The 12,402-nt window shown below is 37.1% G+C and overlaps 1 protein-coding gene across 4 annotated transcripts in view; it reads left to right on the forward strand.

The window, feature by feature from the left end:
- Positions 1-12,402, forward strand: part of Antp (Antennapedia) — a 98,152-nt gene that overhangs the window by 70,580 nt on the left and 15,170 nt on the right. The gene's annotated exons all lie outside the window — the stretch shown is intronic.

The raw sequence follows: 12,402 nt of genomic DNA on the forward strand, positions 1-12,402 counted from the left end.
ACTTTTATTGCTCTCTTCTATCAGGAAACGATGACGACCGAGCGAGAAGCTGGGCAGTCTCGATTACATTTAAGTACTAAGTCACTGATTGAGAAACCCGTTTTCAAGTGTCGCTAAATGGCTATTGTTGCAACTGGTACACAATCGCGTTGAACATAAGAGGCGTTCCGGTATACTGTATCGGGACCCTACGAATACCTAATGAGCTACGAACCCTTCGATTTGACGAGGGTCACCGACAAAGGATTAATCTTATCATAGATAATCGTCTTTCATTGTAGTAAGAAAGGTTTATACACGATTACAGGGAATTAGGTAAGAGAATTATTTTTCTATATCAGTTTCCTTGTACGTGCTGCCGATTTCTACGAGTTCTCATCATTATATCGTGGACAAAAAGCACTAAGTCTAAAAATTAGATTCAGAATTATTTGCAATTTAAAGTTTGAATGCATTTTTAAATTTTTTATAAATTATATTTAGCTTTTCAGGTATTTTTAAATAAAAATATGTCCCTTAAGATAATCATGCTTTTTAAAATTCAATAAAAAGAACGATTTAGTTTTGCTTGTAAGCCCACGATATTCGCATATATAATACTCGTGATTATTCATCAATATTATTATTAAATATGTATACTAATTGTTGCTAATCTAAATGCGAATACAATTTCATTCACATTTGTTTCTTCAAATATCAAATTTCTTTATCTTTTCAGTATTAAATTATCTTATTTAATTTTCTAAAAGATTTATTCATGAAGTGAATAAAGTAGATCGTATATTTTATTTGTTAAAGAATTTTGCGCTTTCACGCAATTATTATATAGAGTAGATTTTCTTAATTATTTTTAGAAACGTGTAAAAGGATGCTATTTCCTTTTTCGAGTCCAGTTTTATACATTTATCCCGGCTATCTTTCCAGATAGTGAGTATAAAACCGTATGGTATAGAGGGAGATGATTCGCGGCACCGCGACGCGACGGGAACGAAAGACGCTTCGCTGCGTTTCTGATTTAGTGGCTGCGCAGGTATGAGGTTAGCGAGATATAGTGTGGAAGAGAAGCTTGGCATGAGCATGAAGAAAAGCAGAAAGCAAAAGGGGTAATCCCGTACCAACGCGTCGCTATTGTACAGTTTAAAACGGTTATCTCATTCGTGCCGCTTTTTTTTTGTCCGTAGCATATTATTTATCATATATTTATCCTATAATTATATACGAATATATCGATCAGACTTTCTTCTTAGTTAAATGATCGCGAGCACGACGATTTAAAAATCAAAGTTAATTTTTTTTTTTCAATAATTAGCATGACATTATTATTCTTGGAAATAACGGCCTTTGTTAATATGTATCGTGCGTATCCGCGTCTTAAAATTTAAATAAATTTTTCAAAGTTCACTTTTCCCCCCGAGGTCTTTGCGAAAGCGCATAAACGCATATATCAATAACACAAATTAACTATGCTTTGGGACGAAAGGGTCGGACAAGGGCGGCGCGTGGATCATTGAATTACTTCGGGTACAGAATGATAGACGTTCCGAGATACGAATGATGTTTCTAATGACGCCGTGCGGTATTTTCAAGCGCGATAAATCACGGCGGCGGCTCGTAAACCATAAGGGAGTCGATATGTGTATCAATGTGGGCCGAAGCGCGGTGACGAAGGGGGTACGGAAACGGGAAGAGTCGGTGCCCACGCTAACGTTATACCGCGGTATGAATGGAACGCTTTTGCGGAGGCTGCCTTATAGAAGGTGGTTAGCGAAGATATTTATTGCCCTTTGAACGGTTATCGGCACGCGGTACAGCATTCCATTGTGAAAAATTGTCAGCGCTTTTACGGGCGCGAACCGTATTCTTTTCGCTTCCCGTTTCTTTTTAAAATCCGAGGCGGGGATGGAAAATTCTATGGAACCGTATCGAAGATATACGATAAGTCTTGTGTTTGCATGTCACTTAAAAAATATCATAAAAATTGTTCAATATCTAACCGGATCTAAAGCGATAAATAATTCTGAGGAAGAGAAATTTCTATCCTCTAATCAATAATTCGCAAATTATTGATTGATATTGTTAATTTCGTCTAATTATACGTATCGAATGCGCACATGAAAATTTCCGTTTATTTTCAATTGCCATGCGAAGATCAAATTGCCCGGCGCCATATATTGACCTTCGCCGCTCAGGGAGCAGCGATTATCTCCCACGGTCTTCCGATTTAATTAAGCACGGGCTTCAGCTTCGCCCTTAACTTTCGATATTAGGCCCGCGGCGTATCTATCGGATCGGTCGAGCAAACTCGCCCACGCTTCGCGCACACGCGCGCATATACGCACGTACACGCGTGCATCTTCACGACTCCGAGTAAATCGGTATAGGGATCTCGTTTCCAAACTACCGGCACCCAGTGGGGTGAGCCACCCTTTGTTCGCGGCGTCGGATCTACCGGGCTTTCAGGCTCCCCGCCATCCGGCAATCCTCCGTCGCTGAGCGTCGCGACGCCCCCCTACCATCGCTTCACCCATCCTCCGCGCGCGTTCGTCCCTTCCCTTCTTGCCGCTCGCTCGAGGGTGTCTGCCACGGCCTTTGTGCTCTTGTCAACTTGTCAAACTACCCCTACCGCGGCTCCCTCGTCCCCGGTAGCATCCAATACCGTGTCCGTGCCGCCAACCCCTCTACACCTCCGGCCAAATCCTCGATCTCACCCTCTTAGAACGATACCCCACCCGGTGCCTCCTTTTTTTCTCTTTCTCTCTCTCTCACTCTCGCTCGCTTCTTCTTCTCTCTCGCCTGCTTTTCTTTGCCTGCCGTTTGATTTTTGCGTTCGAGACATCGCCGACTGTACGAGCCGAGAGAGCAGCTGCAATTTCCGCCTTTCAAGGCGTTCTCCACAGCAGTCTCTTCCATCGCTGGCAATGAGTTTTTACCCACAGATTGTGAGTCGTTTATTGATGCAAATGCAGATGCCGGATATTGCGTACAAATATCTATTTTTACATCTCGTCAAAGCGAGGAACAAGTCATTTTACAATTGTTAAAATCTATATAGGTCATTCGGAGGGCAATATTCTACGACATAACGATTTCATAAGTTGCGTAAACGCAAATTTATTGTTACCTACTGGAACGTAAAATATGTAAAGTTGATAATTCTAATCTTCTACGTGAAATAATCGCGTCGGCTTTACTAATAGTCTCTATTACCATTGGTAATTACACACATATTACTTACAAAGATCTACAGCGTAATTTCGAAACTGATTATGCTTTCGTAGTATGATGTATGATATCGTGATCAAGATTCACGATAAATCGGTTTCTTATTTCCTAATTGTATAATATTTGTACATTTTTATTTTTAACTTATCGCGAGAAATACGCATGCATATAAAGGAAAGCGCAAAAAAGACCACTCATTTTCCTTATAACGAACATTACCATGACTATCGTATCGGTATATCTATACACTGACTGCGAGAACTATAGCGTGAGGTTAAGTTTTCACATTGCATAAATTTCACTAATTTGCATCGGATAATTTTGCAATAATCTTATTGTTTTATCGCTCTTTTGATTGCAAATTATATATTTTTCACGTATCATAGTTAAATAAAAAAATATTAAACAAAGCAATGTCTTTGAAATTAAATAATTATTATATTTGTTACTTGAAAATAATGAGCATTTTGTCGCAACATTTCTTATATCTACGTTATTATTTTCTTTTGAATTAAAATATGCGAATAATCAAATAATTAATACAATATCAGCTTACTTTCCAAAAGTTTATTAATTCCGATTCGTTATTTCGTCGACTATTTTAATTCATGAGTACGTCGCACATTTTCTCCTCGCGACCGTTATATAAATTACCTCGAGATAATTTCAAAGTTGTGCCGACAGCGTCGGGTGCCATGGCGCGACGATGCCAAAATTTTTCAGTAGACAGGGTCAACTCCAGAGCCGCTGTTTATTTTGACGTTCCGACGTTCTCACCGTACACGTGCCATATAGCTCATTTCCACGCTCGCCACCTCGTGATTAACCTCCGTACATCTGCGCGTGTCATCTTAACTCAACACTCCCTTCAATTCTCCGGTGGCACTATAAATTGCCTTGAGAAATAGTTAATTCTACACCAGAGATAGATTAATTCGAATTTATCGCTCTCGAATTGCCTTGTCGTTTAAAAACTAACAAAGTGGTTCACAAAAATTTATAATATTTATTTCGTATCTTCTATTTTTACTCATACACCTCAATTACAATTCTACGCACACATATCGTTCGATACGCTAATGATTATTCAACACGCTGATCACATAATAATGTATATTTGATCTAAAATGATGCTGCGATAGTTCCGGCGTGTGACGTTTAACATGCAGCTGCGTGCTGCCGAAATTTTTGACTCACCGTGTACAAGTTGTCTGTGTTGAGAGCAGAGGAGACATACGGTGAGCAAAACTTCAGGCCAGGATGCAACGTCTTGAGCGAGCGAGTGTGTTGGTTGATTTATAGGGTGATGTCAAAACTTTGTACTCTCCGCCGTGTCTCGGCGGCCTTATAGATACCCCCTCGCGCGCTCGCGACGAAATAAAGGCTCGGCTTCGTAATTTCGAGTTTCGCTGTCGCCATTGTGTATAAAGACACGCGCTCGGTTTCCTTCTTTTTTCACCCCCGTGAAAGATAATTTATGGTGCCAAAAATTAGAGCTAGCGATCCCGGGAATCATTAAATTTCTTTATCGTCGTTTATGCAAATCAAACTACAAATCAAAATTCGTTTACTCCGCCCGTTAATGTAATACACGTAATACGTAAACTTTACAACCGTTATAATAAAGGGTTCCCCAGGTGTTATGTAGCTCTCGTCTCATCGGTCACCCACATACGCATAAATTATAAATTATCCAAGTGTCTACCTTTCCCACATTGTCCCTCCGGAAAGTAACTAGTTTGCATCATGAATCTTGATTATCTAATTTAAATCACGGGAAAGTTCGGTGCGATGAGTGAAAATGGTCAATCGCAAAATTTCGCTTGCCGCCTGAAAAATGCTTCAGCTACGTATTTATTTTTTATAAATCTGTTTTCCGTGCTAACTGAAAAAGTATGGCGAATTCTTCCCTGACTTTGATACACTCAAAAAAATGATCTTGCAATAATATCTAAAATTTTCTAGGTGTAAAAAATTAACTAAAACAGATAAATGATTAGCAACTGTTGTGATATTGAATATGTAATTACTTAATCAGTTTAGATGACAGAAACAGAATATATATCTGTATTGTTTGTGAACTTTAAAAAGAAAGTTTCTCTAAAACGCCTATCTATATAAGATCAATCACGTGTTAGATCATGCAATGAATAACATTTAGCAATGGTACCTAAATTTTTCAGAAGCTATTGCTAGAACATTACTGCTATAAATTCTATATGTGACAAACAATGTTTTCACAGATACGAAAAATAGCGATACATTCTTGTTGCGATATCTTGAAATCTAACTACATCAGCGAAATATTTTTTTGAGTGTATATGCATGATTTGCACACACTCAAAAAAATGATCTTGCAATAATAGCTAAAATTTTCTAGGTGTAAAAAATTAACTAAAACAGATAAATGATTAGCAACTGTTGTGATATTGCATATGTAATTACTTAATCAGTTTAGATGACAGAAACAGAATATATATCTGTATTGTTTGTGAACTTAAAAAAGAAAGTTTCTCTAAAGCGCCTATCTATATAAGATCAATCACGTGTTAGATCATGCAATGAATAACATTTAGCAATGGTACCTAAATTTTTCAGAAGCTATTGCTAGAACATTACTGCTATAAATTCTATATGTGACAAACAATGTTTTCACAGATACGAAAAATAGCGATACATTCTTGTTGCGATATCTAGAAATCTAACTACATCAGCGAAATATTTTTTTAAGTGCATGTCCAATCTCTTTTTAAATTCGTGTCGTTTTCCAGTTATTTTACAAGACCGATTAAAATAGGCCAGCCTTGTACATATGTTAATTGTCTCGGCATTGGAAAATTGTAGCATAATTAATTACTCAGGGAATTAATTTATGTTGAATTTTTTTTTATATTAAATGCGAGATTGCGTAGAAGACGTTTCACTTGGAAATCTAATTTAGTTCAGTCATACTGGCACATGGTTATCTACGCGTACATTTCGCCCGGCAAAACTTTTACGACTCTTTTAAAGAACTTTTACCACCTTGCGATAGCATCTGGTTACGAGATAATTCAGCTTCCATTAATCCTTCCGTTAATTAAGTGAAATCTGGAACGATTAACCCCCGACTTCTGACCCCGGCGCACCTCAAATCAGAGGCAACGTTTGCAGGACTTGGAATGACACTTACGCGCGATAGTGTATCAGCAACAGTCTACTTTCATTCGGCGAACCGTTAACGATCTCGTTTCTAGTTTATACTAAAAACCGTGTCGCACAAAGTGACTTCGCGACCGAGTGATTAACTTTTGCCCGTTTAAAACAGACGTAATCTTTTTACGTTGATTGTCTACAATGATAATATTACTAGAAATTTCATCTTGTATCAGAAGAAATCTCTCGAGACTCGAGATTCAGCGCGTCGCTTTGTCGACTGACCGCTGCTCCTTTTAAGAGCTCGACCGAAAGAGAAAACGGACCGTTCTAAATTCGGAACAAAAACGTTTCCATTTGAAAAAAATATGAAAGTTATGCAACCGTGCGACGATCCTCGAGATTCTTGACACCTTTCGGCTAGATGCTACCGGTAAAAAGTGCGTGATATATTGGAACCCTCAGGTTATAGAAAATCATGGAGAGCGTCGGGTCTCCCGTGGGGAAGTAGTCACGCAAAATTGCGAAAATATATTTTACAAGGGAAATCGGTTTGACAGTGCCCTAATTCGTTCCCTTTATGCTTTCTGTTGTACGAACTGTCAATTGTTACAATAGATACACAACAAACAGATACAATAGATAATCAACAAACAGAAATGTAGTTCAACAATTTTGTAGCAAAAGTATTGAACTTAATAATTTCTAAGGAAATATAAAATAATAGTTTTTTTTAACAATAGAATGTTGAAAATTTTTTTGATCCTTTGATTGATTAAAAATTATTAATTAAGTTTTCTTAAAATTGTAATAGTTACAGTTACATAATCATTCATAGCATAATTCATTAAATGTTAGTGATAATAATTGTTATATGTACAAGCTTCTGGAATTATTCAATGAATATGATTCTGATCGTTTTAGATTACGGAATATGCTATTAATTGCTTTTAATAGGTTAATAAATTCCATGTAATTAAAGCAGCGCTGTATGTTAAACACGGAAACCAAGTTATCGAAGCTCATTTATCATGCTGCCTCTTGCATTCTTAAATCGCCTGCTTGTATGCGTTATATGCAGAAGATATGCAGTTTCGCGATATAAGTATAATCAGTACAGAATTACGTGAATGACAATTATTAGAATTATCGAGCAAAGATTAAAATTTCAACAAAATAAAAATATTTATATCGCATATTGCGGCACAAATGTACACCGTGTTATATCTATACATCGTAATGCGCAATTAATGTAAATTAAGTTGCTTTGATAGCACGTTTAAAGTTTGGTGAAACAAGAATGCATATGAAACAGACACACATACACATCTATGTATTCAACGTACGCTGGCCAGTAAACGCGCGCGCGCGCGCACGCCAAGTGTCGGTGAAAGTTATCTATGATGTTCACAGGCGACAGTTTTAACCCGCGAGCCATTCTACCCTTTAAACCAGGAATGGTTTGCCCTCTGGGATCCATACATGCGCATATCTCTATTTATTAAATATACCGGCGTATCTATGTAACGAATACGTCAACAAGTTTTTGTTTAACCGCTTAAATAATTAATGCTACAATTCGTATTACTTATCTCACATAAAATTCCAAAAAAAAAATACATTAGATTTGTCCAAGTTTTCGCTCGCTAACGGTTTTCGTTTTTTATCGCGCTTTTCATCGCTGAGAAACGGAAAAGCGAGAAAAGAGAGTAGATTTCTTATCCACTGATTATTATACGTATCTATGTACTGCGGTTAATTAGTTGTTATCATTAAGAGGAGTTACGGCAGCGTGAGCAGCTGCGGATGGAAGCAAAAGGTTCTACCGCTTGATGAACTTGGATAAGTCTGAGATAGATAGATTTCATTCGGAAAGCATGCTTTCTAATGGATGTTCTCTTATCTTCCTATCTAAAACGTAATCTTTTTACGTTTTATAATCAGAAAGTTGGTATTTTACTTCTCATTCGCATTTTAAATTAGCCAGACCGAAATTGATTAAGATATAATAAATATTAATCTAAATAATTTTATTTATTAATTATCATATTTAAATAATTTTATTTAATATTTATCAGGAGAAACAGTCGAAATTGATCTATCGATGCCGATTGAATTTTTTATTCATCTGCAACATTTATTTGCGATAATTAAATCACTGTTTTTTCTTTAACGATGCATTATTAATTTAATCAGAACTGTTGATTGAGATCCTTCATTAAATAACACTGTCGGCACAACTTCACGTCGCTGTCATCCATCAAAATTTCAATAGTAACGTAATTTACATCGCGCACACATCACACACGCGTACAGATAGCCATTATACGGTATTAAGTGGCAGTTATCCGGTCAGGTTCTTATCGAAATCTCGTAATTCGAGAGAAAGCTCACGTAACACCCGCGTACAGCTGTGATCCACGACGGGCGCATCGGCACCATCCTTGCTCTCACGTTCGGCTGACGTTATCGGTGTTACGGATGGATCGCGCGCTCTCGACGGTAGACAGAGAACGGCACAAGCGATCGGGCCGGCCGGCTTTCCAGTGGCCTTGCAAACTGGTTCCCTGCAGCTCGCCTCGATTATGCTAATCGCATATGCGTGTTACCATTCGACTGATCCCGCTCGCACACATGGCACGCGTGGCTCGTGTGTTCATCGTCGCGCCATTATCCTTACACACACAGAAACGAAAAGCATATACGCACGCGTCGCACACGGCCAACGCTGAGAATCGGTATATCTATGCTGCTTGAAAGTGTGCTAGAATCCTCGAACGCGAACATCCTTTAATGCCGTCTCGATCTCCCGCCAAACTGGACATCTAACGGTATCTCCAAGATGTTCCCGCGTTTTTATTAAATTTATCGCGATTGTTTGCTGGCATATTTTTTCTGCAAAAAAAATGTGCTTTTGCATCTTATTATTTGAAATATTATCTACAGTATATGTTTGAATATTTTTATATTGCACTTAAAAAATTTTAGAATATAAATATTACTCGCGTCGAAAAATTAATTCAACAATGTGTGATATTCGATTTAAATATGAAATTATGTAGACAGCAAAATTTATGGATTTTTTATTTGTGTTCTTAATAGCAAATTAATGTTGTATTTTAAAACAATACGATATGAAATACTGATCAACATAATAATTAAATCGTTCTTCATTCTTGTTATGTACGTAATTTTCAGCATCATTAAAAATTGTGATATATGTATAATAACGCGTTAAAATGTAAATTCATTGTACAATGGTCGCTAGTCCAGACAGGTTTAATGCCCGAGAACTTCCGCCCGACGAATAAATCATATGACAGCAATATCGAATACATATAATAAATTCGATTACGGTATAATATAGAGGTAAAAAAATATTGTTATCCTGTTTCTGTAGGATGGATCATTTCGCGTAATAAAGCACTTCGAAATCGCGATATCTCATAAATATGCATCAATTGCAGTTTAATCGCTCATCACTAATTGTCTCGTACCTTCGCGAGTTCCTATCTTATTCTAAATTATGTGTTGTACATAATGATAGTTATTACCGCATCCGCTTCGCGCCCATCTTGCAACTGCTTGTAGTGCGGACCATATTATAAAAATAGTCGGTATTCGTCACATTAACATCTTGCTTGTAAAACAAAAAAAAAATATAATAATCGCGATGTTAGCTACCGCAGAAAATGCTCTTAATGATCTGTGATAATAACAATTTTTTATAATTTGATAATTTCTAATAATTGCGTATAATTAACTGAATGTTTTACGTCACGTCTTATTATAATTTTGTCCAGAAACACATCGATCCTGTTGTTTTTCTGCGTCTCAGAATATCAAAATAAGCGCGTTAAAAACTGTTAAATAAAACGTACTAATAAGTATTACATAGTACTAGGTCAAAAACTCGTAAACTTTTTAATATAAACCGCTGTACGTGGCAGCAGAAGTGCGTTCAGTTTACGACGTACTTAGTTTACGACTGTTTTACGAGGCGCGAACGACCGACACGAGCTACGAGTTCCATAACTGTCAAATCCAAGTGCCATTTATGGTCCAATCTTTAGGGATAAAGCTGCCTACAACGGTGTCGTTTATTTAATCCAGTCGTTTTATCTACATTAACCGGCGATATACACAAATCACTTTCACTCTTTGTCATTTTTTTCTATATGTTTTAATGAAAACAATGATGAGCGTCATACAAATCACTATTATTTCTCATTTAACTTGTTAATTATAAAATATTTATTTTGATTATATAAAAATAACAATTTCTTCATCAGTCAATCCCGTACGTCAGATAATCAGAAAAAATAATTAATTTAAAATTTTATTCTAATTTTTTAGATAATTAATTATAATTATTTCAAATGCTTTTTATTACTGATTCTAGATTTTTGTAAAGCGTGTGGATATTCTTAGAATCGAAAGGATGACGTAATGAACGCATGCTGTTTTTTTTGTTGGCTTGATGTAAGATGCAGTCAGCTGTTGATGTAAGATACATCTCATCTGTTTTCCGTATCAAATATGAGACGGAGATAAAGAAACTTCTATCCAGCCATTTTGCTAACTAGAGGCCATCGTAGCTATGTGACGTCACTTCCATATCCAACCATGGCGTCACATGACGCTCCACCCTGTTTTCAATCACCTTGGCCCGAACCCACCCAGCTGTCAGACACGCTCCACCCCGTTTTTTCCTCTTCTTCTGTGCTATCACTATCGCCATCTACCGGTGACATTCATGCACTTCTTAAACCCTTAAATAGTCACCCCTTAATGCTCTTGACTTGTGATCTTTCCGATCGATGTCACTACTAAACAAAGTCTAAAATATCTATCGGATATATCTTGGAATTTGGGTCAAGTAATATGTTGCATTTAGCAAGAAAAGCGACTCCTCTGTAGCATTACCTTCTTTCTTCGTATTATTCTTATTTTCAAATGTTTATATATTTCACTAAAAGTTGAAGAATAGTATGAAGAATGTAACTGATTCTGCACATTTCTCTACTATTAAATTAAAGGGCTGCCAGCGAGGAGGGGGGGAGGGGTGCAAAGCTGCGAAAAGTACGCTGTCCGCATCAATAGTATTCAGATACTTGCGCTTCAGAGGAGGATACATAAAGGGGAATTTACGGGGCGGGAATTGAGTTCAAATCCTGCGAGAGGTTGAATTTATACGCGAGGGACGAGGCGGGGGTGATGGGGGCGGAGGGGGCCAGCGAGCGCGTGGAATCGCTATCGGCGGCCATTCATCAATCCGTGGAATCAATACGCTGGAATTAATGAAAGCGCCGCGCGAACAGCAAGCTAGCGGCCGGAATGTTAATCGCGATCGTCCCGCGTCCGACCCGTTCTCATGTACAGCAAACTCCCAAGGGCCGCTCCTCTCACCCTCTCTCGCACCCTTCACGCTGCTATGTTGCCCGATGCACATTTGAGCCCGTTTCTAACCCCGTGTCTAGCACCACCCACACTGTCATACCGCTCGCAACAATACTACATGTATATCTCCATGCATATTTTTGGTTATTTTCTGCGGCGACATAAATTTTTTGCAATTTATTCGCAAAAAGCAAATGCATCATTGAATCTCGATTTTAATGACTTTCTTTCGTTAATTATGATATTTCTTAACATTTTATAAAGTCTATCACACTTAAGTTAATATAGTTTACACATTAAACGAATATGTAATGTTTTGGAAACTCTTTTTAATTAAAATTTTTAATGTCTATTTTAAAAAGAATTTTAAAATTAAAAATTAAAAATTAAAACAGAAAAATTAATTTTTACTTCAAAAAGTCATGCGACTTTGAGATCATCAAATATCGGTATAGAAGGTTCCGATCTCGAATCAGCAAGGGAATAAGGGATAAAGGAAAGTCTTTTGCGTTTCAGTCGATAAGAAACTATAGCATGATTGTTCTGATGACAATAATCGCATATTCCTTTTAAATAATATTATCTCAAATTAAAAAAAAAGATTTTTATGTTATTTAGAATATTAATTTTATACTGATTTTTGCA

This window comes from Linepithema humile, chromosome 5 (assembly GCF_040581485.1).
Source record: "Linepithema humile isolate Giens D197 chromosome 5, Lhum_UNIL_v1.0, whole genome shotgun sequence".
Classification (NCBI taxonomy): domain Eukaryota; kingdom Metazoa; phylum Arthropoda; class Insecta; order Hymenoptera; family Formicidae; genus Linepithema; species Linepithema humile.